Source organism: Perca flavescens, chromosome 8, assembly GCF_004354835.1.
Source record: "Perca flavescens isolate YP-PL-M2 chromosome 8, PFLA_1.0, whole genome shotgun sequence".
NCBI classification, from domain to species: domain Eukaryota; kingdom Metazoa; phylum Chordata; class Actinopteri; order Perciformes; family Percidae; genus Perca; species Perca flavescens.
Window position 1 is genome coordinate 23,123,618 of NC_041338.1, and position 27,865 is coordinate 23,151,482.

The 27,865-nt window shown below is 40.4% G+C and overlaps 1 protein-coding gene and 1 long non-coding RNA gene across 2 annotated transcripts in view; both read right to left on the bottom strand.

The window, feature by feature from the left end:
- Positions 1–27,865, bottom strand: part of roraa (RAR-related orphan receptor A, paralog a) — a 214,847-nt gene that overhangs the window by 158,253 nt on the left and 28,729 nt on the right. The gene's annotated exons all lie outside the window — the stretch shown is intronic.
- On the bottom strand, positions 10,205–11,023 carry LOC114559857 (uncharacterized). Its single transcript, XR_003693143.1, has 3 exons — positions 10,880–11,023; positions 10,556–10,748; positions 10,205–10,244 (listed from the first exon to the last, which is right to left on the bottom strand). It is a non-coding gene; the product is annotated as an uncharacterized LOC114559857 (long non-coding RNA).

The following is a 27,865-nucleotide window of genomic DNA, read 5'->3' on the forward strand; positions in this document are numbered from 1 at the left end:
TTTGGACATGAAAGGTGATTTTTTTTTCTTGAAAAGGATGTTGACTACGCCAAGTCTAGAGGTTTATAAATTAACATATCAAGGAAAAACAAACACTCAGATAATATCTACAAGGGCTAATTTCTATAAAAACCTTCAATTTCAATATCATCCAGTGACTTCCCTGCATGCTGGAAAGGTGTCCTTTCTCCATTGACAAAAGCAGTTTGGAAATCTTAGCCAGTTGTGTTGTGGGAACTGGTAATCTGTAGAAGTCGCGGTGAACACGGATGTCGTGACCCAGGAAATCTGCAACCTGATCAAGTTCATTGTTTTTTAAATTAAGGACTTGTGAGAGTGTGGCAACATGTTTCCTGAGTTGTGTTGACCTGAGGTATCCGGTGCTTTGTTCACACTGGTTTGCATGAACACGCAAACAGTCCTGTCCTCTGTAGTGGCTCATTGACGTTGGTCTTGCAAACAGGAAGACATTTGTGGCACAAACGCCACATTCAGTTCTTCTACTGGCAAGTAGTGACAAAGCATCCACCACCCTTGGTGTGAGCAGAACTGCAACCTTTCTGCCCCTTTTCCCCAGGATTTCAATTCGGCTGAAATAGTTGCAGAGCTTCTGTTCAGTCTTAGACAACCCCATGGCAACATCTTCATGGAGCTTTGTGTTGTCCCTTTCATGAAAACTTTTGAGGCGCATTTTTGAAACTTCCCAGCATCGTCTTCGATTGAACACAATGATTTGTGCAAGTGTGAGTTTTGCAAGTTGAGCATAGTTCTGAGTGGTGGCCTCTTCCTTCAAGCTGCAGAAGGCACTTTCTGCAGATTTCTCAAGGTACTGATGAAGGATCTGAACATCTTCAGTGAAGGGCAATGTTGATGGTTTGTTGTATTTTGCATCGCTCAGTGTGTTCAGGGCACTGTGAGACACCAACTCAGACCACCTGGAGGTGTACAACTTCTGAATGTGTCAGTGTACCTGATCAACTCTTCATCTTCTGCCATGAGTGCCCTACAATGAATAATGTCAGCAATTTTCTGCAGTGTATGCCCCAGTTTCAACGCAAGGCTTGGTTTCTGGTACAAGTGTTTTTCTTCATCAAAACCTGAAACTTTCTTTACTGCTTGCACAACTCTCTGAAGTTAGCAGGTTTAACAGCCTCCTCTAGGTTATGTACTGAGAATTCTGTGCGCAGGCATAACAACAAACGCCCCACTTCACGGAGCTTCTGTCGAATGTATTCATATTTTGTAGGGTCTTGTCCATGTTTGTTGTAGAGTGACTGGGCAAACTGAATGATAGAGAGGTCATTTCGCACAACTGAGGCCACCTCATCTTGTTTCATGACACTAAGGAGCTTCCACACTCCACTTGAGATCTGCTGACAGAATGTAGACTCCAGAGCTACAGCCAAGCCCAGTACTTTGGTTCTCCCAGGTTGGTCATCCAAATCTTCGTTTTCTGGCTTAAAGGGGCATCTGGGACATGTCTCCAAAGCTCCTTACGTATGTACATCCCTTGACAATACATACAGTGAATAAACTTTCCTGCCAGTGTTTTAGCTTTTGGCTTTCTCTTCACTTTCAGTGATCCTGTTCCATCTTGCAAAACTGCAGTGTTATGTTTAAAATTTCCCTTATTCCTCATTTTTCTAATAATATCTTGCGCTCTTTTGAGTCCTCAGGAAGGGAAAATGCATGGACAATTTCAGCATGTGTCTTGTGTGTTTTCAAGTGGCGGAAATTTTGCTTTGTGGCTTACCACAAACATAACAGTAATTCTTTTTACTCATAATCAGATGTGGTAATTCTTGTTCATGAGTCACAGTTTCTTCCTCTGGCTTTTCCTTTGATGAATTCGCTGAATTAGATGTGTCAGCAGCATTGGGAATCATCTTATTTTTAAGGGGTGGCCAACATTGTGATGTACTGGGCACAACTGGGGTGCCTATGTCGACCCATAAGATGTTCCAACATCAGGTATTACCGTTTTTACTTGAATATGTGCAGCTCTTGCCTTACTTGACATTAAGTGTATGCTGGCATCTGAATCATATTCATCATCCTCAGAGTCAGGTATGTATTCCTTGTCAGACATGTCCTCAGCATCATCAGATGATATTTCGTCCAATTGTGGATGTGGAATTTTGTCCTGATCTGACATCCGTTCATCCTCAGAAGCCTCAGAAGACTGCTGTGCCTGAATTGGTGAGAAAGCATATTATTTTACAGGGTGATTGAATGTTATAGACAGTTCAAGTTCAACACTCACTCAGTAGATACTCACCTGTGCTGTGCTGTGCAAGTAATCTCCTGTAATTTGCTTGAGGCAGGATTTATGCCAGACCCTGAACAAACTGTAACACATTTTGAGTAAAATAATGTTAACACTGTAGGTCTATTTAAGTGGTTAGAGCACAACACATGTACACTCTATACTAGGGCTGCATGATTATGGCCAAACGATAATCACGATTATTTTGATCAATATTGAGATCACGATTAATTATCACGATTATTTGTTTTTAACCAAAACAAATTTTATTGTCACATAGGCTAATTATAACCTTTTACATCCATATTGTGCTACATTCCTCCTTTATTGAAGGATACTGTGAAGGAGTATGCCATTTCAGCTGTTGTGCAACCGCTTTCACACATGCACGTTTGCCGTGAAAGATACAGGCAACGCAATTTTCTACAATTTTTACATGTCTGCTTTGGGCTCTGATGTTCCGAAACCCGTTAATAAATATTGCTGCATGTCATGCTAGTAAACACTAATAACACATTACATGGCAGGTAACGTTAGCCTACTGTTAGCCACAGTAGTAACTGGATTAAACACGGCTAAAATGCTGACAGCTAACGGTGTAGTGTGAATGTATTTCACTGTAGGATTCCAACAGCGGGACTGCCAACAGTCTGCCGCTAAAGCTGTGAGCTAAAAGAAACAAACTAGCACTATGGTCCTTGCTGTTGTATGAAAAAAAAAAAAACAGATGGGACAAAATGTTGCATTTACTGGTAAACTGGTAAACATCGTGACAGACTTATGATGCCCGATTGCTACCTGTTGTGGAATTTTCCGCACATAACTCTGTCCTCTGTGACTGTCTACATCTAAAAATTGAGCTGAGCGGTGCAGGAAAAACTCTGATTGGCTCACACAGACACGTGATCAGCCAGTCGTTGATGGAGCGCTAGATTGGCTTTGCTAAAACTGTTCTATGAACGGAATGACACATTTTAAATATAACACAATCACGCAAATTTGATCGTGGGAAGCAAAAATCGTGATCGTGATTAAAATTTGATTAATTGTGCAGCCCTACTCTATACTAATTCACTAAATATCTAACCTGTGCATCGATAGCCAAGCCACTTGAAGGAAGATACGGGTCCCACACAATTAACACACTTGTCCAAGGAGGATACTGTTGCGCACACCAGGCGGTGTTTTTGACACTGTTGGCGAAAAAAAAGTAATTGTAGTATTTATTTATGCCACATAGTTTGGACAGAAAGACATTTCATATTTACATGTCAATACCTAATAACTTTAAATCCAATACCAATGTGATATTTAATTTACTTCATAAATACATACATACATACATACATACATACATACATACATACATACATACATAACTAATAGGGTGCCTATCCATTACCTGTAACCAAACAACTTACCATTCACATTAAACCAACATACAGATCAAATGCAGGCAGTCCAAGTGTTCTTAAAAACCAAAGCGATGCCTCTGGTGACAGGACCCTCTAAACTTTATGGTCCTCCCAAGTCATATTTGGGTGGGGTTCACCGTTTGATACACATACACTAAGATATTATACTGACTGAAGCTTGAAAAAAGCATGTTTAGACAATGTCCTTCCATTTCATTGTCCACATAAAGCATGTTCTACTCAACATTGTCCACATAAAGCATGTTCTACTCAGGCGACTGCACACACATACACACACACACACACACATTGAAATAGGTTGGTAGATTTAACATTTTGCCACAAATAACTTCACTAAGTTGTACATGAGATTTAATTTACCTCTCCAACCTTGGTGAGTGGGCCGAGCTCTGGACTGGTCTGATTTGGGTGGCTGACAGCTGTATGGATGCACTTGCTCTCAGTGGTCAGCTGTAGAAGATGAAACAAAGAGACAAAAGGACAATAAAGAGAAAGTCCTGGGAACGTACTACTAGAGAGGATATTTGACATCTGAATAAAAAAAGAAGAAGACCTACCTCTTCAGGCTCATCAATTGAGGATGGGGGATTTGTGGCACCACAAATCTTTGGAGCCATTTCGTCATCAAGGGCCTGTAAAAAGGAAAAAACAAAAGATATTTTAGACCGTGGACTATGAAAAACTATAATCTGATGAACACAGCATTTGATGACTTCATTGTTTTTGTTCTACCAGTCTGTAATGGTCAGTATCATCTTTGCTATGGTGTGCTGGGTAGGTGGTATCGGGACTGGTGGTGCTATCAAACTGGGAAAGCTGGTGAGAATGCCAGCACTGTGGGAAGGATGGATTTGGACAGTGTGGAGGCAGTGACAGACAGCGGATGAGAGGGACGCTGAAAACTATAAAGGACTACCCTCTCTTCCTGTGTGTAGAACTGAGGCAGTTCAGGAGCATGTGTAGCCACAGGCTCAGTGAGCCGCATGCCTCAAAGCACTTAGGGGCTCTTTTTGTACCATCAGCCATCAGACTCATACATGTTATTACTATTTTATTGCATTGTATTTTATTGTTATTTATAGCGTATCTTAGTTATACGCAGCTTATTTATAGCATATCCTATATGAAGATATAACTTCTTCATATTTTTAAATTGTAGATGGGGAATTTGTGGTTAGCCTCAGTGCCAGGAGCTGACTTGTTGTAGCCCAGTATAACTAATAGGGTGCCTATCCATTACCTGTAACCAAACAACTTACCATTCACGTTAAACCAACATACAGATCAAATGCAGGCAGTCCAAGTGTTCTTAAAAACCAAAGTGATGCCTCTGGTGACAGGACCCTCTAAACTTTATGGTCCTCCCAAGTCATATTTGGGTGGGGTTCACCATTTGATACACATACACTAAGATATTATACTGACTGAAGCTTGAACAAGCATGTTTAGACAATGTCCTTCCATTTCATTGTCCACATAAAGCATGTTCTACTCAACATTGTCCACATAAAGCATGTTCTACTCAGGCGACTGCACACACACACACATTGAAATAGGTTGGTAGATTTAACATTTTGCTACAAATAACTTCACTAAGTTGTACATGAGATTTAATTTACCTCTCCAACCTTGGCGAGTGGGCCGAGCTCTGGACTGGTCTGATTTGGGTGGCTGACAGCTGTATGGATGCACTTGCTCTCAGTGGTCAGCTGTAGAAGATGAAACAAAGAGACAAAAGGACAATAAAGAAAAAGTCCTGGGAACGTACTACTAGAGAGAGAGGATATTGACATCTGAATAAAAAAAAAAGAAGACATACCTCTTCAGGCTCATCAATTGTGGATGGGGGATTTGTGGCACCACAAATCTTTGGAGCCATTTCGTCATCAAGGGCCTGTAAAAAGGAAAAAAAAAATATATATATATATTATCATAAATATCTTGAAGACAATATGTTCCCTGTGTAGTATTCTGTGAAAAGATATCATGGCTGTATTGCTGAGTGTTTTGTGGAAAACATGTAGTCTCTGAAACAGTTCTCTAGCCACTGAACAGGCCACATGACTACAGTCTGTAGACTATGAAAACTATACTCTGCTGAATACAGTATTTGATTTCTTCGTTTTTTATCAATTGCCAGCCCACTTGCTAGAATGATCGTACTTCTAGAATAAGGGGCTGTAAGCTTTTACATGGAGTGACTTTTTAGTCCTTTTATAGTTCTTAGATTTGCTATGATTCTTTTAAATTACTTTTTCTCATGAATTTTCGTCAGTGCTGTTGAGTGGGTGGCCATCCACTAGATGTACCTAAACACCGTATCATTCACGTTAAACCAACATACAGATCAAATGCAGGCAGTCCAAGTGTTCTTAAAAACCAAAGCGATGCCTCTAGTGACAGGACCCTCTAAACTTTATGGTCCTCCCAAGTCATATTTGGGTGGGGTTCACCGTTTGATACACATACACTAAGATATTATACTGACTGAAGCTTGAACAAGCATGTTTAGACAATGTCCTTCCATTTCATTGTCCACATAAAGCATGTTCTACTCAACATTGTCCACATAAAGCATGTTCTACTCAGGCGACTGCACACACACACACATACACACACACATTGAAATAGGTTGGTAGATTTAACATTTTGCCACAAATAACTTCACTAAGTTGTACATGAGATTTAATTTACCTCTCCAACCTTGGTGAGTGGGCCGAGCTCTGGACTGGTCTGATTTGGGTGGCTGACAGCTGTATGGATGCACTTGCTCTCAGTGGTCAGCTGTAGAAGATGAAACAAAGAGACAAAAGGACAATAAAGAGAAAGTCCTGGGAACGTACTACTAGAGAGGATATTTGACATCTGAATAAAAAAAGAAGAAGACCTACCTCTTCAGGCTCATCAATTGAGGATGGGGGATTTGTGGCACCACAAATCTTTGGAGCCATTTCGTCATCAAGGGCCTGTAAAAAGGAAAAAAACAAAAGATATTTTAGACCGTGGACTATGAAAACTATAATCTGATGAACACAGCATTTGAGGACTTCATTGTTTTTGTTCTACCAGTCTGTAATGGTCAGTATCATCTTTGCTATGGTGTGCTGGGTAGGTGGTATCGGGACTGGTGGTGCTATCAAACTGGGCAAGCTGGTGAGAATGCCAGCTCTGTGGGAAGGATGGATTTGGACAGTGTGGAGGCAGTGACAGACAGCGGATGAGAGGGACGCTGAAAACTATAAAGGACTACCCCTCTCTTCCTGTGTGTAGAACTGAGGCAGTTCAGGAGCATGTGTAGCCACAGGCTCAGTGAGCCGCATGCCTCAAAGCACTTAGGGGGCTCTTTTGTACCATCAGCCATCAGACTCGTACATGTTATTACTATTTTATTGCATTTTATTGTTATTTATAGCGTATCTTAGTTATACGCAGCTTATTTATAGCATATCCTATATGAAGATATAACTTCTTCATATTTTTAAATTATAGATGGGGAATTTGTGGTTAGCCTCAGTGCCAGGAGCTGACTTGTTGTAGCCCAGTATAACTAATAGGGTGCCTATCCATTACCTGTAACCAAACAACTTACCATTCACGTTAAACCAACATACAGATCAAATGCAGGCAGTCCAAGTGTTCTTAAAACCAAAGCGATGCCTCTGGTGACAGGACCCTCTAAACTTTATGGTCCTCCCAAGTCATATTTGGGTGGGGTTCACCATTTGATACACATACACTAAGATATTATACTGACTGAAGCTTGAAAAAGCATGTTTAGACAATGTCCTTCCATTTCATTGTCCACATAAAGCATGTTCTACTCAACATTGTCCACATAAAGCATGTTCTACTCAGGCGACTGCACACACATACACACACACACATTGAAATAGGTTGGTAGATTTAACATTTTTCCACAAATAACTTCACTAAGTTGTACATGAGATTTAATTTACCTCTCCAACCTTGGTGAGTGGGCCGAGCTCTGGACTGGTCTGATTTGGGTGGCTGACAGCTGTATGGATGCACTTGCTCTCAGTGGTCAGCTGTAGAAGATGAAACAAAGAGACAAAAGGACAATAAAGAGAAAGTCCTGGGAACGTACTACTAGAGAGGATATTTGACATCTGAAAAAAGAAGAAGACCTACCTCTTCAGGCTCATCAATTGAGGATGGGGGATTTGTGGCACCACAAATCTTTGGAGCCATTTTGTCATCAAGGGCCTGTAAAAAGAAAAAAACAAAAAAGATATTTTAGACCGTGGACTATGAAAACTATAATCTGATGAACACAGCATTTGATGACTTCATTGTTTTTGTTCTACCAGTCTGTAATGGTCAGTATCATCTTTGCTATGGTGTGCTGGGTAGGTGGTATCGGGACTGGTGGTGCTATCAAACTGGGCAAGCTGGTGAGAATGCCAGCTCTGTGGGAAGGATGGATTTGGACAGTGTGGAGGCAGTGACAGACAGCGGATGAGAGGGACGCTGAAAACTATAAAGGACTACCCCTCTCTTCCTGTGTGTAGAACTGAGGCAGTTCAGGAGCATGTGTAGCCACAGGCTCAGTGAGCCGCATGCCTCAAAGCACTTAGGGGGCTCTTTTGTACCATCAGCCATCAGACTCATACATGTTATTACTATTTTATTGCATTGTATTTTATTGTTATTTATAGCGTATCTTAGTTATACGCAGCTTATTTATAGCATATCCTATATGAAGATATAACTTCTTCATATTTTTAAATTGTAGATGGGGAATTTGTGGTTAGCCTCAGTGCCAGGAGCTGACTTGTTGTAGCCCAGTATAACTAATAGGGTGCCTATCCATTACCTGTAACCAAACAACTTACCATTCACGTTAAACCAACATACAGATCAAATGCAGGCAGTCCAAGTGTTCTTAAAAACCAAAGTGATGCCTCTGGTGACAGGACCCTCTAAACTTTATGGTCCTCCCAAGTCATATTTGGGTGGGGTTCACCATTTGATACACATACACTAAGATATTATACTGACTGAAGCTTGAAAAAGCATGTTTAGACAATGTCCTTCCATTTCATTGTCCACATAAAGCATGTTCTACTCAACATTGTCCACATAAAGCATGTTCTACTCAGGCGACTGCACACACATACACACACACACACACACACACACATTGAAATAGGTTGGTAGATTTAACATTTTGCTACAAATAACTTCACTAAGTTGTACATGAGATTTAATTTACCTCTCCAACCTTGGTGAGTGGGCCGAGCTCTGGACTGGTCTGATTTGGGTGGCTGACAGCTGTATGGATGCACTTGCTCTCAGTGGTCAGCTGTAGAAGATGAAACAAAGAGACAAAAGGACAATAAAGAGAAAGTCCTGGGAACGTACTACTAGAGAGGATATTTGACATCTGAATAAAAAAAAAAGAAGACATACCTCTTCAGGCTCATCAATTGTGGATGGGGGATTTGTGGCACCACAAATCTTTGGAGCCATTTCGTCATCAAGGGCCTGTAAAAAGAAAAAAAAATATATATATATATATATTATCATAAATATCTTGAAGACAATATGTTCCCTGTGTAGTATTCTGTGAAAAGATATCATGGCTGTATTGCTGAGTGTTTTGTGGAAAACATGTAGTCTCTGAAACAGTTCTCTAGCCACTGAACAGGCCACATGACTACAGTCTGTAGACTATGAAAACTATACTCTGCTGAATACAGTATTTGATTTCTTTGTTTTTATCAATTGCCAGCCCACTTGCTAGAATGATCGCACTTCTAGAATAAGGGGCTGTAAGCTTTTACATGGAGTGACTTTTTAGTCCTTTTATAGTTCTTAGATTTGCTATGATTCTTTTAAATTACTTTTTCTCATGAATTTTCGTCAGTGCTGTTGAGTGGGTGGCCATCCACTAGATGTACCTAAACACCGTATCAGTCACATTAAACCAACATACAGATCAAATGCAGGCAGTCCAAGTGTTCTTAAAAACCAAAGCGATGCCTCTGGTGACAGGACCCTCTAAACTTTATGGTCCTCCCAAGTCATATTTGGGTGGGGTTCACCGTTTGATACACATACACTAAGATATTATACTGACTGAAGCTTGAACAAGCGTGTTTAGACAATGTCCTTCCATTTCATTGTCCACATAAAGCATGTTCTACTCAGGCGACTGCACACACACACACACACACACATTGAAATAGGTTGGTAGATTTAACATTTTGCCACAAATAACTTCACTAAGTTGTACATGAGATTTAATTTACCTCTCCAACCTTGGTGAGTGGGCCGAGCTCTGGACTGGTCTGATTTGGGTGGCTGACAGCTGTATGGATGCACTTGCTCTCAGTGGTCAGCTGTAGAAGATGAAACAGAGACAAAAGGACAATAAAGAGAAAGTCCTGGGAACGTACTACTAGAGAGGATATTTGACATCTGAATAAAAAAAGAAGAAGACATACCTCTTCAGGCTCATCAATTGTGGATGGGGGATTTGTGGCACCACAAATCTTTGGAGCCATTTCATCATCAAGGGCCTGTAAAAAGGAAAAAAAACATATTTTAGACCGTGGACTATGAAAACTATAATCTGATGAACACAGCATTTGATGACTTCATTGTTTTTATTCTACCAGTCTGTAATGGTCAGTATCATCTTTGCTATGGTGTGCTGGGTAGGTGGTATGGGGACTGATGGTGCTAACAAACTGCTAACAAAAGCTATAAAAATCATGTTCTACCTGGAGCTAGATGGAAAATGTACAGTATTTTGGTATGTGAAATGTTCTATGGTTAAAGCATTTCTTATATGAGAACTATCAATTTCAAAATGTCAAATTTCGACCACCTTGCATCTCCACGGCCAGTCTGAGTCACCATAATTATAGGTGATCTCCTCTCCTGGACTTATGTCTCGAACTGCAAACAAACAGAGATGGGGCTTCCCTTGCACAGTGAGGTACTTCATCTTGGCATTAGGGTTCATATGGTCGTCATTTACAAGTCTGCCAAGTGACCCATTCTCTGTTGCTGCATCAACACTACAAAAACACAAGTAATATTTTCAAAACAATCCGTTTTTTACTAATGCAATGTAAATGAACCTAATGTGAGAAAAGAGAAAAAGAGTCATATAATTCTGATAAGATTAATCAGTGACATATATACGTACCACCACAGTTTTCCATTAAAATGGAACTCGAACATAAACACTTTGAGGAGGTCATGGTAAATGCTCCGTCTCCTCTCACATTCTTGCTTGCTTATTAGATCACCTCTGTATTCCAATAGAAAGTCTCCCTTTTCAAATGGAACAGAGGTGAAGATGCCACGACCTAATTCATCAAAGACAAAACAACAAATAAGTGGCAAAAAGTGATATGTATTAAAGTTGAATCATGATTAAACAGTCAGAAGATTCAACTTACCTTTTACAGCATTGATGTACTTGATGTCAAGTCCCACTTTGTCACTTTCAGCAGTAACATAAAATCTTGCATCATCCTTTGGATTAATGCGTCTCGCCCGCTGCATGTTTACTGTTTACAGGTGCCACAGCCTAAATTACCAAAAGTGATTGTCAGGATTACAATGTTCACTGGGACAAGCATGATCAGAAAACAAAACTCTGGATAAATTAGTAATGTACAAGCCACATCTGGACAGAAGCCAAATGATGTGCTCATAACTGCACCACACATATTTTATTGATTATTTTAAGAATACATAAAAAGTGTAACATCTTTCTCACAAAATAACAGGCTGGTGGGAGTCTGTAATAGATAACAGGAGAAGGGTGACAGTTGCTTTAATCTCCAGCTGTGCTTGACCACATTCAGACTAAACTTCATCCTGCCTCCAACTGATTTTTGTTTTCTGATGGTGTAGAAAGTCACTGACCACACAAGGTAATTTCTCTAATCAAAAACAAATCGAGCGAATCTCTAGTAGGCTTCATAGACCATGTTGCTCAGTGTTACCATCCAAAAATAACAGACAGGTAGCAAGAAAAATGTTTTAACTAACAGCAGCTGTGTTCTTTTCAAAGATAAAATCTTAAATTGATACAGTCTGTCTGATTTCTCTTCTCTTTATATCATACGCTCTACATTTTCTCTTTCTTCATGTGACAGTAATGGGATTCACATTGTGTTTTTGGGTTCAAAGTCCTTTAAATTTGGTTTCTTTGGTCAATATGAATTACAGATTATTATGACATTAAAAAGAACCAGGGCATGAAATGTTATCACTGTGATGCTTCTGGCATTAGATCGGTTTTAGAATTATTCAAATTAACATGCACCTGACTGGTCAAAGAATGGTCAAAAGTATGTAAAACTACAAGAGAAAAGGCAGTCCCATCCCCTCTACAAGTTTACTAGATTCAACATAGTCATATATTTGGAAAGTAGTCTAAACCCAGACATTTGCAGGAGGCTCAGTAAACAGGTGCTGTTTGCTATAGAAACCATGGTGCTTTATACTACTGCCTCTGTCCTCAGCTAACTAAATGAACAGTTCTTTGAAATAACACACTGCACCAGATACCTGTCAGGTCTGTTTTCCCTCATGTTTTGTATATTGATCATTGTGGTTGGTTACTATGGGTACCAATTAATTTATCTTACAGGTTTAGTACACTAACAAAACATCATAAACACATTACATTTATTAAATGGCCTGAAAGTACTCCTATTAATGATAAATCTTCCAGCCTTCCTGTGTCACTGCAACTTCATATTTAAACAAAATAATGTTGGGCTACTAAGAAAATATAAGATTCTCTAAAACAAACACAATGTCTGTGGTAAAAGTTAAGGCTTCCAGGTCCAGACCTCAGCAATTACAAAAGCTACAGGTGGATACAGACAGACAGTTACATAAACTTGTTAATCAACTTAGTACTTACAGAATAGGAAAACCAAAGATGATATCAGTACATCCTCTTAGTTCTTTTTTTTTGTTCCAGTTCCAAAAAAAAAAGCTGCCAACTAGCTGCTTTCTAGTCCTCCTCTCCTGTCCTCTCTGCAGACATCCACTTCACGTAAATGCTAAACGAGGCTTAACGAGCAGGGCATGTGGCTACGTCCTGCTTGTTAAGCCATGCCGTAGCCACAGCTCAACTTAACCTAGCTAGCTTTCATTTTAAAAACAAAACTACCAAATTTGACCTGCTGGCAATGTTGCTTCTGTCCTCATCTCTACCTGCTGTCCTCCACAGCTTTAGCCTGAGGCTTAATGAGCAGCACATGTTGATAGCCAATTAAGCTAGCTCAGCTAACATTGCACATGCTTGTAAATATAGCTATACATTTCACAGTAATATCTATAATATCTATTTACAATATAAACATTACCTGTATGTATTTAATCCTCTAGTAAGTCCATGACGTCTAGATGCCGCTTCCCAGGTGTGGTCCATTTAAGTTTTAAACAAAAACGTCTCTGGGCCATGCTCCGGGCATGTCTGGGCGGAGCTTCCAGTCGACCTCCGTTTGGCCCCGCCCACGCGCGTAAACCAGCCAATCACAAGACAGCCCGCCAAAATGCACCGTGTGTATCAGAAATGTGTATGAAACTGCAATATAAAACCCAGCAGTGGCGTCGCTGTTCTGATATCACTGGGATACACTCAAAATCAGGTCAAGTGGTAAATGAGGACTTTCAAAGAAAAAGAGAATTTATGTAGTTTAGACACTACAGAATGCAATTCCGCTCTTTGATTTATGAGGACTTTGGCATAGTCCCCGTATTACCCTTAGGTCCGTGGAGCCCAGGTGAAATGTCTGGCGTGTTGTCCGTGTAAACCACATACACCAACACACACACACACACACACACACACACACACACACACACACACACACACACACACACACACACACACACACACACACAATACTGTATACAGACAAGTATGTACACATTGGGCACACAGTATTGCACAAACACTGAAACACATGCATCCTCTCTACCTTTTCATTCTCACACATGTACATTCACACTTAGTGTCACACATTAATGCACTTTGCCTCACAAACTCAGTCTCTATCTCTCCTGACACATTCACACATGTACAGCCGACCTTCTAATGCACTCAGTGGCTGTAGAGTGTTGATTTGGATGAGTACGCTGCAAGAGCTGAAGGACACTACCGTGTCTGTGCAGAGCACAAGACAGTTAACCTTTTAAAATTTAAATTTTAGAATTACTTTTTATGCAGTGAAAGAAATATCAGAAATGAATATGAAATTTTAGTCTTTAGGCCTTTTTTCTTTTACATTTTTGCATGTGTTATTTATAGTACAACATTTAGTCATTCAGATATATACAGTATATAAATATGTACACACCGTATCTCTTTATTGCAACAATGATATATTAAATCCAAAGCCCCATGTCAGTGCTTCCTGGTTTATATATATATATATAAAAATTTCATGGGCTGGTAACTTCCCCATGTTACACTTAATACAATTTATCAACTGGTCTTTTTTTTTGGCCCCAAGAGCTAGATTTAGTTGTTCAGCCTTAAGCTACAATATGCATTACAATATTTGTCTTGAGACAGAATGTAATGTACTGTATGTTGTTAGTTCCGCCTTCCTTCCCCATAGTTGGTCACATTCCCTTTATAGCATTTGTGACTAGTCTTAAAGGAAGCACTTTGATATTATTTTTCTCATTGTCAACATACACCAATAATAAAGTGCACGGCTGTTTTTGGGAAATAATGGAGCCTTTTGTAAAGCCAAGCTCATTATCGTAACACCTTCAGTAGGAACTAATGAGCTTGGGGCCGATAGTCACAGACAGGGTAGGGAAGTCGAAAAGTATCGAGAGACTGACTGACACACTACTGGCTTTGGTCTTTTCAGGCGATATGTTGACACTAAGAAAAATATAAAAGATCGCCACAGCTTTTAATAAACTGTATACGGTACATAAAAAATAGTATCATTCCTTATACTGAGGAAAGCAGCATAACACAAAGGATGACATTCATCTTGTGTTTACCAAGCTTTCTCCACTACCTGTTTAGTTTCCCACCAACGTGGTGCTCTGACTTCCAATGTGTTTGATAGACACAATAAAGCTCACTGCTGCCTGTACCCATCACAAAAAACAAACCCTCCCCAAAATGTCCCAATCATTAAAATACCAGTTTAAGGTCAAAGGGATTTACACATAAACACTGATAATGTTTGATATTGCACTTCACACTGCAGCAGTGGCTTGTCAACTCATGTCTTATTTGAATGACATTCTGTACAATTAATCAATACACAATTTGATAACTCATTACATATTTTGATACTTTGAATTAAAACTACCTGAAATTTGCAGGTTACAGTCTTCACAAATAAAAAAATAATAATTGTTTTGTTATGTACAATTTGTACACTTCTATTGATTAAAATATAATTGTTAAACCAATAATAAAATTGTTGCTTCTTGCAGTTTTACGTCTACAGGTGCCTCTCATGTTGTTGCCTCTGAGATGTCTAACTGAAGAGCTGAGGTGAATCTGAGATGATGGTGAGGAAATGCGCTGCCTGTGGCATGCAATAGCAGCACACATTCACCACGCTGCATTTTAGAATATAAAAACAATTATTTTACAAATATATTTAGCATGGTGGGTAATGATCTCACCATGTCAAGCTGCCATGGTACATAAACCCGCATCACAGTTTAACACTCAGGTTATGAGTAACATCATCAGATGTAAGTGTGCCCTGGTGTGCATGTAAACAGTCTTTGTCTCGCCCGCAAACACACTGTCACTGTGTCACATTTGTTGTAAATACACTCATGCAAACTCAAGTTTTTTTGTGAGCACACACACAGAGGCATGCACACAAAAACAGAAACACTCATCCACTGATTGGCTGTAGAGTGTGGGTCTGGCTGCTGTAAGGGTGGCGTAAAACCTGGAGCTGAATGGGAGGATGTAGTGCCTTCTATGTGACCTTGCTGGTGACATCAGAGCGTAGTCTATGCTGTGTGCAGGCAGAGACAGACTGCTTCAGACGGACACACACATAAACACTGCGCTGAAAAAGGAGCAGAGTGTGGTTACAATACTGAGTCTTATTTCATACTTTCCAGTGGTAACAGTTAAATTGACATTTTCTGTTCCCGCCATTCCATAAATGGAAGCCTCCGTTTAATTGCTTTCATATGGTTAATCCAAATTAAGCATGCCCACAAAATAAGATATTCCATTTCATTTGGATAGCTGGTGATTCCAACAAATCTTTCTTTTCCTTCTCCGTGTGCTTTCAATACCACGGCACTTCTGAATGAATAACTTCAAACCCTGGAAAAGAACCAATTTTTGGCAAAACTGTTTGCACAAGACAATCCTCTATATTTGCCATGGCGTGAATGCTGAATACAGCAGTATTGAAGTGTTACAGTGGCTTAGAGAAAGTACATTTCAGTTGGAAAAAGTTGCTTAATTGAACCAGATACCCTATTGTGTAACATTCACATTCCGTCTCTTAAACCAAAAGAGCAGAAACGAATGTGTGAAACAGCCAAAAGAATGACAGAATTATCTTCATGTCGGAATTCTTGCGACTCTTTATGCCTGCATATTTATCTCAGCAGTGGTCCGTTACATTTCCTCCTTCATAATCAGTGGTGAAGAGGGAATTACAGCTGCGTTCATTAAAATCAAACAATTTCTTTATTCTTGTTCTACTGCTGTGCGCTTTGTTTGAGGGATTTAAAAAAAAAAAGTATAGATACTCCAGAAAAAAAGTGTATAAATGTTCTGGAGAAGTACTGTAACTGTGTACTTTAATCCCATTCAGTTATTTTTAACTTATTTCATAACAGTCAGGCTTGCTAGGCTGCTCTGGGTGGGACATTGTTTAAGTGTCTCTGCAGTGTCTCATTTTGATCATTTTGCTGCACAGTTAATGTCACTTAAGTAAACTGAATGCTGGAAAAACTGAGCGAGATGTTGGAGTAACTGAAGACAAGACCGACTACAGTTCACAGATATTTAGAGTGCCTGTCTTTAGTTCCAAGCTCTAAACTATCAGTATTAGTGCTTCTGTCAGCTCTGTCTTTACTCTTACAGGCAAAAAATGGTGGGGCCTTTTTTCTCCTCACAACATGACCTGTACTGTCACACAGGGAGTGCTACCACTACTCAAAAAGGGATAGGGCCTTTGAGTCGGAAAGTACTCCTTCCATCCCCCCTTTTTCTCCCAGCGACACAATGGATTCCCATAGGTTTCCATTGATTCATGTGCTAGTGTTGAACAGATATCCTCTTCTTCAGTGTACTGTGTAAGTCTGTATTGCCTTTTAACCTGTTTACTGAAAGATTTCCCTGGTTTGGAGTCCTAGGCATACTCACTGATAAAATAGAAAGGCAACCCTTATATTCTACACAAAACTGCTTCATTTCAACCATAAAATCATCCCTGTTAGCACAAACATTCAGCCAGTATTTACACCACTGCAGGCGTGTAGCGTCGAATGAGAACAGGGTAGCAGGGCTAGAGAGGTTTTCTCCTCTTATAATGAGAACAATAAGATACATAGTATGTATCTTTACTAAACAACCTTGGATTGTTAAATTGTTGAGACATCCTACCGTCCTGCTGTAAAAGGGATTTTGTGCAGACAGGTCGAAGAGAACGCCAATGAGCCAGTCTCTGGGTGATTCAGTTTGCAAGTTCAAGTCAGGACACACTCCGACAGCTGGCTCTACGGGAGCTCTTGTGCAATTATCAACAGCAACAGCAGGAAAGTAAAGAAGGGGCCAAACTTTATGTCATCCAATGGGAGAGCACCACAGCCAAATCCAGTGAAATTTATGATGAAGTGTACTTGAAGAGACCATCTCAATTGAGCAAAAATCAGCTGCAGTAGAATTATGTTTGAGGGATTATTCAAAATCCCCAAAATGAATTACACATGTGACGGGGTATTTTGATGAAAAGTCTCTGCAGTATCTTGATATTTGCAAACAGTTACACTAGGGGTGCACCGATTCATCGGGTGATAAAGATGTTCGATGAATAGTCTCGTGTTGACTGCCATTGGCCTATCGGCAAACAAAATGACATTAACCGATGGCTGTGGCCGATGTTTATCTATTGGGTTGCATCAATATTGCGTTGGCTAAATGTTTAATTGGTTATTTGTGGTTGGACATGGACAGCAGTAGCATTCTGCTGCTACTGCAGCTGCTGATTAGAAGACGCAGCCACTGGCTGGACACGGCTCTGGCATGATATAAGAGGACAACAGGTGCCGTGCACATGTGTGGTTTGTTTACAAATAAAAGTGAAAGAAAATGTTGGCCGTGTGGTATTAGTATTAGCATGTCCTGGAGAAAGATCAGTGACGTTGTATTCTCTATTAAAATCACAAGAGAGGGGGGGCCCTCTAGCTCACCCAGTTCACCCCATGTTGGCTGAGTCCTGCAGCGGCGCAGGGTTCGAATCCGACCTGCTGCCCTTTGCTGTGTGTCATCCCCCATCTCTCCCCCCTGTCATGTCTATACACTTTCAAAATAAAGGGAAAAAGCCCGCAAAAGAATAAAAAGAAAAAAAAAATCACAAGAGGTGAAAGATAGGCTATGTAAGCACTGAAGGCTAGAAAGGCTTTTTTATTTAAAAAAAAAAAAACAATTCATTTGAAAGGTTATATTAAAGTGTGTTTCATAATTCTGCATGGTTGAATTTGTGCTAATTTAAAGATAGTGTAATGGAATGCTGAATGACTGAAAAACAGATCAGTTTTATTTTTTATTAAATACAGGGGGAATAAATTACAAAAACATCGGTATTGGCCAAATTGTTATTTTAAACATTGGTACCAGTATTGGCTTAGAATTTCACAATCTGTGCATCCCTAAGTTCCGCCTTTAAAACCGATAAGTGTAATTGCCTTACATTAACTCATCGTAGATCAAGAAAATGCAGCACAAACTTTGGAGGGCTCTTATCTAGTGGGGCTGCGTAGTAGAGTAACAGCAGCTGAAAGCCATCTGCTGTGGAGGAAGAACTGGCTGCCTTAACAAGTAGGCAAACTGTCAGAGAGGATTAATGCTCTACCTTAAACCTGAGTTAATAATAAATGGGCTGTTTACTTGTTCAAGGGGGAGGCCATAGATAATAGCACTCAAAACCCCTCCTCTTACTGCCAAAAAAATAAATTCTGGTTAAGTGGGGACCTGCCTGCATTGTATCCTCCAGTTCCCCAATCATTATGAACAAAACAAGAGTTTTACTCTCACTTACTAATGGAAGAGGTCAGATTGTATGCATGTGTACGCCACATTTTGAAGAACCTTTGGGATATTCTGTTCAGTGTCAGCAATTCTCCGGGCTGGACAGGGCCTTCTCAAAGTATTAAGTTCATGGAGAGAAATTTTTTTTTAATTTTTGTCCTATTTTTTGTTTTTTTTTACTATAGCAAACATATGCAATTTGATCACGATGGATTCATTACACCTGACCACCAGCACCCTGCACTGTGAAACCCACAATAAAAAGGGCTTCAAAAGAACGCTGAAGGCGCCTTCAAACCTGGCAACGTGCATCACCTTCTTAGCTGCTGATGCATGCAAGAAAATGTGGGAAAGAAACCCTGAGAAGGAGTCAAAGAAATGTCTTCTTCTCTCCCCCTCTCCCTTCGCTCCTAGAGGGGCTGTATTAGCCCACGGTGGGGATTTAACTAATGAGCCTAGCTGCTCTCCACTGAGGGCATCCCAAGACAGCCTTTCTCCTACAATTGGTTCCAAAGGGTTTAAATGCGCTGGTCGTTGCAAAGCTCCACTCTGTCCAGGAGATTATAAGGTAATAAAATAGATGGAGGAGATGTAGTGGAGGGTAACTTTTCACATTATTTGCAGTTATGATGATTGCTGAGCATACACAGACATGCAGGTAAGTCAATACATTTGATACCTGGACAATTATGCACCTGCATATCTGAAAACAAACTGATCACAAAAAAAATAACTTCATCTCTGAAGTACTGTATGCTTTATATTAAGCAAGATGGAAGTCTTGAGAAAGTGAAGTTAATATTCACTTATGTTAAAAAAGTGTGATTCTAATGGTTGGACATGAAGATTTACTCTTCATGCCCAAAGTCTAATTACTTCTTGGATCTACCGCTGCTGAACACCAGTGGCACATATTGTATAGCCAGTGCTTTATTTCCAGGCCACTAGAATGTGACTGTTCTAAGGTGAAATAAAATCCTTCAGCTTCACTCTAGAATCATGAATTTAAGTATGTCTAGTAACTTTCTGCTAATATGTGCATTGTGGTTAATTTTGAGGATCATTCCAGCACTATTAAAGCTGCAATGATAGATTTGTTTTAGTGGCCACTTGGAGGCAGCAGGCCAAGCTGTAAGCATAAAGGGGGGGGGTCAATAGAATAAAATACAAATACAACAGATACAATTATCAATAAATAAAAGACATAACAAGTGAGTCTTCACTTGTCCCTTAAAACAGAACAGACAACTGCACAAGTTATGAATGGAGTTATTTTGTGTGAGAGTAAAATGCCTGAAAAGTGTGATACCATTTGTCTGCCATTGTAAACATGCAAATACACTGCTGCGCTGCACGTCATCTCTGTTCTGAGTGGCACTGGTGCACTCTGCTTGTTGGTGGTGACCAACACAGATGGGTTACACTTTGAAAATCTGAACAGAAGCTCTCAGAATATATTTTACAAACTTGATGTTTGGGTGCATGCAGCAACGATATGATGCCAAATTATACCCCTAAGGTCCTGTAATTGTATAATAACACTAAGCATTCTACATGTGATTCCTGAGATTAAATGGAAGATATTTTTTCACCAAAGCATCCATCTTGACAAAGACCCATTCATCAGAAGGATCTATTTCAATCTTGTTTCCAATGTGCAAACAAAACCTGCCATAATCCTGACTATGGCTCATGTGTGTAAGGATTGGATTCTCTTGACTGTTCCTGCAACAGGAACAGCTGACAAAGAGCTTATCACAGCGGATTAACTACTGCTTTTCAAGGTGTTTTTCCACATCAAAACTGTAATTTTTGGCAGTCGACCAAAGAGCATGGGTGTGGCATGCAGCAAATCTCTTTCTATTTCAAAATCCCCCTTGTGATGGTCGAGCCCAACTTGACAAGTTGTCTAACGGCAAGCAAGGTAAGCACTTACATTGAGTATGGAGTAGATGAAAACTGACACTCACCCTGATTACTCTGTGTATACAAAACCAGTGAATGTATAACCCTGAAGAATCAGAAAGGAAGTGCACTGATCGTAAGGACAGATGTGAATTCATCTTCAACATTATCCATTAATCACAGCTGACTTTATCCAAGCTGAACTGTAACGTGGGTGTGTCCCTGAGCAAAGATGTCTATTCAATAGTTACTGCTTTGTTTTCATGACAACCAATAACAAATAAACCTTGAACAATGACTCATTCTTTGCAAGCTCGAAGCTTGAGTTACTCAACCTCGTGGCTGAGGTGATAGCTCAAAAAAAAAAAAAAAAAAAAAAGTGTTTAGGCTGTCTCCTCAACAAACTAGAAACAAGGGAACATAATCCCTTTTCTCAAGACTGGTATCCTTTTTTTTTTTTTTCCTGACAAAGCCAGCAAAGGAGTATCTCCTCACTTTCCTCCGCTCCTCTTCCTCCTATTAGGCATGCAAGGGACACTCATTTGCAACACTGAAACGACGCCGTTCATAGCACCCTCAACTGCTAATTCTCAGAGGTCTATGTGGCGGTATAAATCATTAAGACAGATACTCCTCAGAGATGCTATGGTGGTTACATACCTCTTGCGCCAAAATGCATTTGATTTCATTTGTGTTATGCTCTTGTCTTTGGCAAACTGCATAACAAGCGAGGTGATGTTAAATTTAACACCTTGTTCGCATCATTTGCATTATATTCAGCTAATTTACACACCATAGCGGGATCTGCAAAATGAGAGTTGGCCGGGGACAGTATATCAGATTAAATGATACATAACATGTTACTTGAGTCGTTTACAATCCAAAGATTGATGACCAAACAGAGTACATTCAGCCTAATTGCGGATGCTTATAGGTGTGCCTTCCATCTGCAGCAGATACAGTGATGCTATATGGAGGATGCTCATTGTGAGGGGACCATTGTTCTACTTCTAATCCTGGCTCAGCTTCTCAACCAACCAGCACTGGAGGCTTAAATGCAGCAGCCCTTTAAATTCTCCACTTTGTGCTGCCGTTGTTGTGCTCTTCTCGTAAATAATACCAACAGACTCAAGTAACAGGCCTGCTATTGAATATGAAGCATGTCTGTTAAAATCCATTGTGACTTGCAAATTAAGTTTTATTTTTCCTCCTTCCTTTGGACTGGCTCTTGTTGTCTGCCAGGAGATGTGCAGTGGCAGAGATATGACTCTGGTGTCGAAGAGCACATCAAAGACGGGGCCTATGAGAGGTCTGCTTTACCTTTGAACATAGAATAGGATTGGAGGCTGCGCCAGCTCTCTGCAGGCAAGGCTCAGGCTGATCAGAGGCTGCCCAGCGCAGCAAATGCAGCAGCAGTGGGCACAAACACTCGTACTATAGTCAGTTTCAAAGGAGCCCTCTACCCAACACTGATAGCCTACACACAGAGTGAACGCAAGCTTTGCCACTGAGGGAAACGGAGACTGCATGCCAAAGCAGAGCTAAGGTGGCGTCATATGGAACAAAGTTACTGATTCAACAGTCTCTCCCATAGTTCCTCCTAAATACTGCATTTCCCACTACGCCAAGCGAGCACGAGGAGAAAAGATAAGTGCATACTTGAACACCGTCTCTGAGAGGGAGCTTTAGAGTGTCCACAACATTATTCAGAAAAACAAATCACACACACACACCTTTTATGTCTGCACCGGCCAATGGGAATCGGATAGGAGAGATAAATTCAGCTTGCTCCTCTGACCTGTTCCCAGGGATTGATTCAATTAAAATTAGCTTTATGTTTTTTTTTTTGCCACTCTTTCCTTCCACTTCTCCTGCACAAAATAGTAATTACATGAAACATAGTTCACAGTCCCTCAGTTAATTGTTCAGCAGTAGAGCATTTCACAGAGCCGCAGCTGAAGCCTGGGAGATGAAAACAGGATGGAGATGGGGGGGGATGTGAGGGGTTCGGGTAAGGGGGAGGAGGCACTAATGCTTTTCCACTGTCACTGGACTGTAAAACGCAGATGGGACCCCCATCATGTGCTGCTTGCTCAGCAGAGATACAACCACCTTTATAACTATTAAAAAGTTCACATTTATTCTTAATTATTATTATTTATGCCAACAACTTATATTAATTAGCTGCCTTACACAAGAGAGATATCGCTGGCATTGAAATTATATTTAACTAGTAGTAGTAGAGTAAATGCTACTAAGCTCATTCCTCCTCCTAAAACTCTGATTTTAGTTTCAGTAACGTAATAGAGTCCCTAATCATAGCGGATACTCTTGTCACTTGTGAGCAACGTGATTGTTTTAAAATCATTTGGCAAATTATCTCACAAAAATGTGCGTGGGCAGAAAAGTGTTTATGAGCACAAACGATTATCAGGTTAAGCAGAAGAAAGCCATGAGCTGGCGGTTTGCTTGCTTTGTAATCTCTACCCCCATATCTTTGTAACAAATTTAGTGTGGACTCCACAGCTTACAAAAAAAGGACCGTACTCTGGCAGTAGCCTGCCAATTAAACAGATAATTATGCAAATGTAGCCTTTACTTAGTCAGCGAGTGGGCAGCAGCAGCAGCCAGCGCTTTCTACAGGGCAAAGGCTACAACTGCACTCACACAGGAGAGTCTATAGTCGAGCAACATACTCATGATCTAGCATCCCTTTCATTTACACACATACTTGCACACACACTTCACCTTTAATTATCAGAAACAGGAAGCTTACAAGCCAAAGTCAATGACCACAGGGAGAAAAAGAGACACCACTGCTGACTGTGCATGAATAACATTTGAATGCTACAATACTGTAACTGTGTAGTGAATCAGTAAAGGCTGTTTTTCAGAACTGATAAGGCACTTTTTTTTTCTCTAATATGTATTATTATTTGTGTCAGTTTGTCAACAGCAAACCACTGTAAACAAAGCTGAATTGTAAAGTGACAAAAGTGCCAATGCAGTTTTAGTATGAAAGCAGCCTCATTAGTATTGGATGTATCGCCGTTTTAAGACGCCTGCCAGATTGAGCGGTTCTGGAAGCGTACCGAGCCATTCAAGATGCACACCACAACAAAATGCTAATGGGAGACACAAAGCACTGTGCTGACAGGATTTTGATACGGGGATTGTTAACAGTCAGAGAGAGAGAGAGAGAGAGAGAGAGAGAGAGAGAGAGAGAGAGAGAGAGAGAGAGAGAGAGACCCCACCTGCCTCTCTATACACTGGGGGAAGAGACGGAAGCAGACCCCAGGAAGTTCAATATCAGCATCTGCTTGACCAAATCTCAGCCCCTCTATGAGAAGCAGTGTCTCTGTGGCAAGGTGAAGCAGCATGGCTCAAGGAGTGCAGGGTTAGGCCAGACTCTCCAGGCAGACCTCACAGCACTTCGCTGAAACATTCATGAGGTTGCCAGCATGGAGGCACAGAGACAGAGGCCAGCGTCTGATCCATGGGCAGAGCCCCTGCCTGAACTGGACCCCCAGCTGCTAATTCACCAGGGTGAGTGTGACAAGCCCTCTCACATAGCCCATCAGCCACCAGCTGCGGGGCTCTGTTGGGACTCTGGTGGGCTCTGCAGGTACTGGCCACTAACCAGGTCCCTCCTGGGAGTGGTCTGGTAGCCACGCTGAGGTGCTCTTTAAACTAAAAGGACTCACACTCCAGAGGCGGATGTTGGGGCTTTCCTTTGCTACGCATGTGTTTGTTCCTTGGTGACTAACAGGGTGAAGCTGACATGTTTAGATTGGAGAGCAGTCAGGCCTGTCTACTTAGTCGCAGTGAAGCGACAAGGGCCTGCTATAGAACTAATACTGACAGAGGAAAAAGGAAATAGACTACAAATACCAGGATGTTTTCATACTGTAGCTAGGTGCTTATGGATACTGTTAGAACACCAGAAAGGTCAAACGCTTACAGTAACTTGGCAGTAAAGCTAACAAAACCAAACATTCCTACCCAGCTCTGAGAGCCTCTACTATTGATTCTTTTGAAAAATTTTCCCCCACAAAAACATCTCCATCAGTGTCATAACTGGTGATCGCTTGTTACACAATTTGTGGGATGCCAAATCATTTCCTCTTGTTTCCACAGTTTACCTGACCTTGGTGAATAGACGTGCCAGACGTGTCAATTACAGTAAGATGAGTCATTTCTGCCTCCACACCAACAGCCAACTCTGAATGTCTACCACTAAAGACTGTAGCTCAGCTTTGCCTTCTTTTCTTCCTTATTACAATCATTCTATTTAAAGTGGAAGTGCCACAAAGCAGCAAGCAGTAAAGGCATGCCTGGACTCTGTAGAAACATAGTACACTATGTAGAAAATGCATCTAAATAAAAAGTAGAGGAAGGCATTGCTGCAGCTGTGAAGTGATTTTTACCAACAGTTTGGCATTAGCGTGAAAGAGAAAATAAAGAGAAAAACAATTGATAGATTTACTTCATCATGAAAATAATTGTTATTATCGTTATCAATCGCTACAGACCAACTAAAACAAATTGTTCTTACAATTAAATCTAAATTCTTTCAAATAAAAAACATACTTTGATAAAAAAAAAAAAAATGTTTTGTAGAAAGTGTTTAACCAACAGATTTTGAACTCAAATGATTTCTTGTGCTGTATACACAGTACACAATACATTCAGTAGACATGTGCAGTTCAGTAACAACAACCTCAGAGCAGAGGTGCCCGACAGAGCAAAGCACACAGTGAAGTATAAAAATCACAGCGTCTCCGTTACCTTGCCACCACGACACTGCATGACAATCACAGCATTACAGACATAAAGTTGGGCTGTGTTAATTTGAGCACTACACATCCACAGGCAATCTGCAGAAAGACACCAATTACACAGAGTTTTAAAGTATCTAATTGAGACCCTTCAGTCTGAATATGTTATTGCCAGTTCTGATTCAAGGATGAAGACAACATGCTTGGCTGAAGCCTGCTGCTTACTCTTCAAGGGATATGTGGTGTTAATAGGATGGATGCTCAGCCTTTGGTTCAGCGTCCTCCTACTGAACCAGCATGCCACAGGGTGATAATCCTTATTTTGTTGCGCTGGCTTATTACAATGCTAGCAGTAAATTTTGCATTTAACCACAGGCCCTAGCTGCTTGATGTGAGAGCAACCCTCTGGAGGGAGTATCAAGTCTACAGCATATCACGGAATGGCCTATTATGCTGTTAAGAAAACTTTTTAAGTTCATAAATTATGCTTGAAAAAAAAAATAAGCATTACGATTGAGGAAAACTGCCTAGAAAATGTTCTATTTTCAGACATGAATAATCATCTTCATCCCACATTCTGATGTTGTATTACACTTAAAATAATAACTTTTGGGTATAAATGCAAACCTTTTAAGACGGACAGGACTTAAAAGGACACTAGGCTGTGATGGATGTGAATGACTTCTAGGACTTGAATCAAAACTAGTCTAAATTGGAGTGCTGATGAACTTGGTTGGCCTTTAATTTCACTTCCACTGCACCACCAATGCAAAGCTTTGTCCACAGACTCGGGTATGGGTCACACTGATTTCCATGACTCTAACTCCAAAAACAGCCACCAGACTCTCATTAGGAACCCTATGTTGGAGAACATGAATAATGCAGCACACTTCGAACACTAGCCAACGTCTGTACATTCACCAGTGTGTTTGATCTTGTCAAGTTTAGCTCACATTTCTTCATTTATTCTGTGGCGTTTAACTAAGCAAGTTCCCCGAATGCACACAAGGGTGTCGCAGGCAGTCCCTGGTATTTGAAGGGTATAAATATGGGAACGTTTGAAGATTAACCCAAAAGACTAATGCCGCTGTAACACTTGCAACGGGTAGATCAGCTAATGAGAAGCCAGCCCTGGTCTTTGGCATCATAAACATTTTACCAAATGTATTCCAAAGCCCCCTGGAAAAGCATCTTGAGAGTTCTTCCCCTTATGCACTGTACTTCATCTCATTACTAGAAGGAGTCAAAAACATCGGCAGGAACTTTGAAGCTCTGAGTTCTTCTGCGAGCCAGAAGGCACAGAGGTGAGAGTGGGCATATTAAAAAAATACAAAAACAAAAACTCAAAATAGTCCCTCCAGTCCACCCACTGAGGTGTTAAAAAAAATGCAAAATGAACTGCAAGTACTATACACCCAACAAGTGTTACAAAAGTAAACTTTTAAATGAGATTACTCAGTGTGGTTTGAGAGTGTATAGAAAGGATCACACACATTTTAGCCAACTATTTATCATGTTTTAGTTTCTCAATGACAGCTAACTGGATCTAAAGAAAATAATTGAAACTTAAATTTACAAAACACAGTTGTTTGCTTTTATTTTTTATATACCTGTTCCCTGCATGTTAAGCCATGCAAAAAGCCAGAGCATAATTAAGGACACACAACCCTGTTGTTGAAAATGTGGATGGTTCGTCATGAAATAGTCCAATAGTTCGTTCCAAAGTATTTGTAGTGAATTGTTAATATTAAACTATATGAATCAAGATGTAACATGTAAGCCCATCATCTCAGGGAAAGTCCAAGCCATGAATACCAAGCCAGCATGTTACAAGCCCGCTGATTTGAAAAGACTTGAGCAAAAAAAAAGGGGAAATAGGCATGTCAAGCTTAGCTTTTATTGAAGGTCAGAGTAGCCTACTTGCAGTGTTGGCAATCTTCCCCTAAGTCATTTAGCTTTAATTTCCACATCTGATATCACAAAACGTGCTCCCTGTAAGAGGGATAAGCTTAGCATTGGCCAGAGCTAAAAATAATAAGTCTTAGATGTTAAGAGACCAAGGTTTGTTCTCCCAAGTCATTAGCTGAGATAGCCGTTATACTGACTTTTATTCCCTGAGAGGAGCGCAGGAGGAATGGTACACTGCCCGCTCTTGCCTTCAAAGTCATTCCAAAGAGTTTGTTCTCCTCGATATAAAACAAGAATTTCCAAGAAA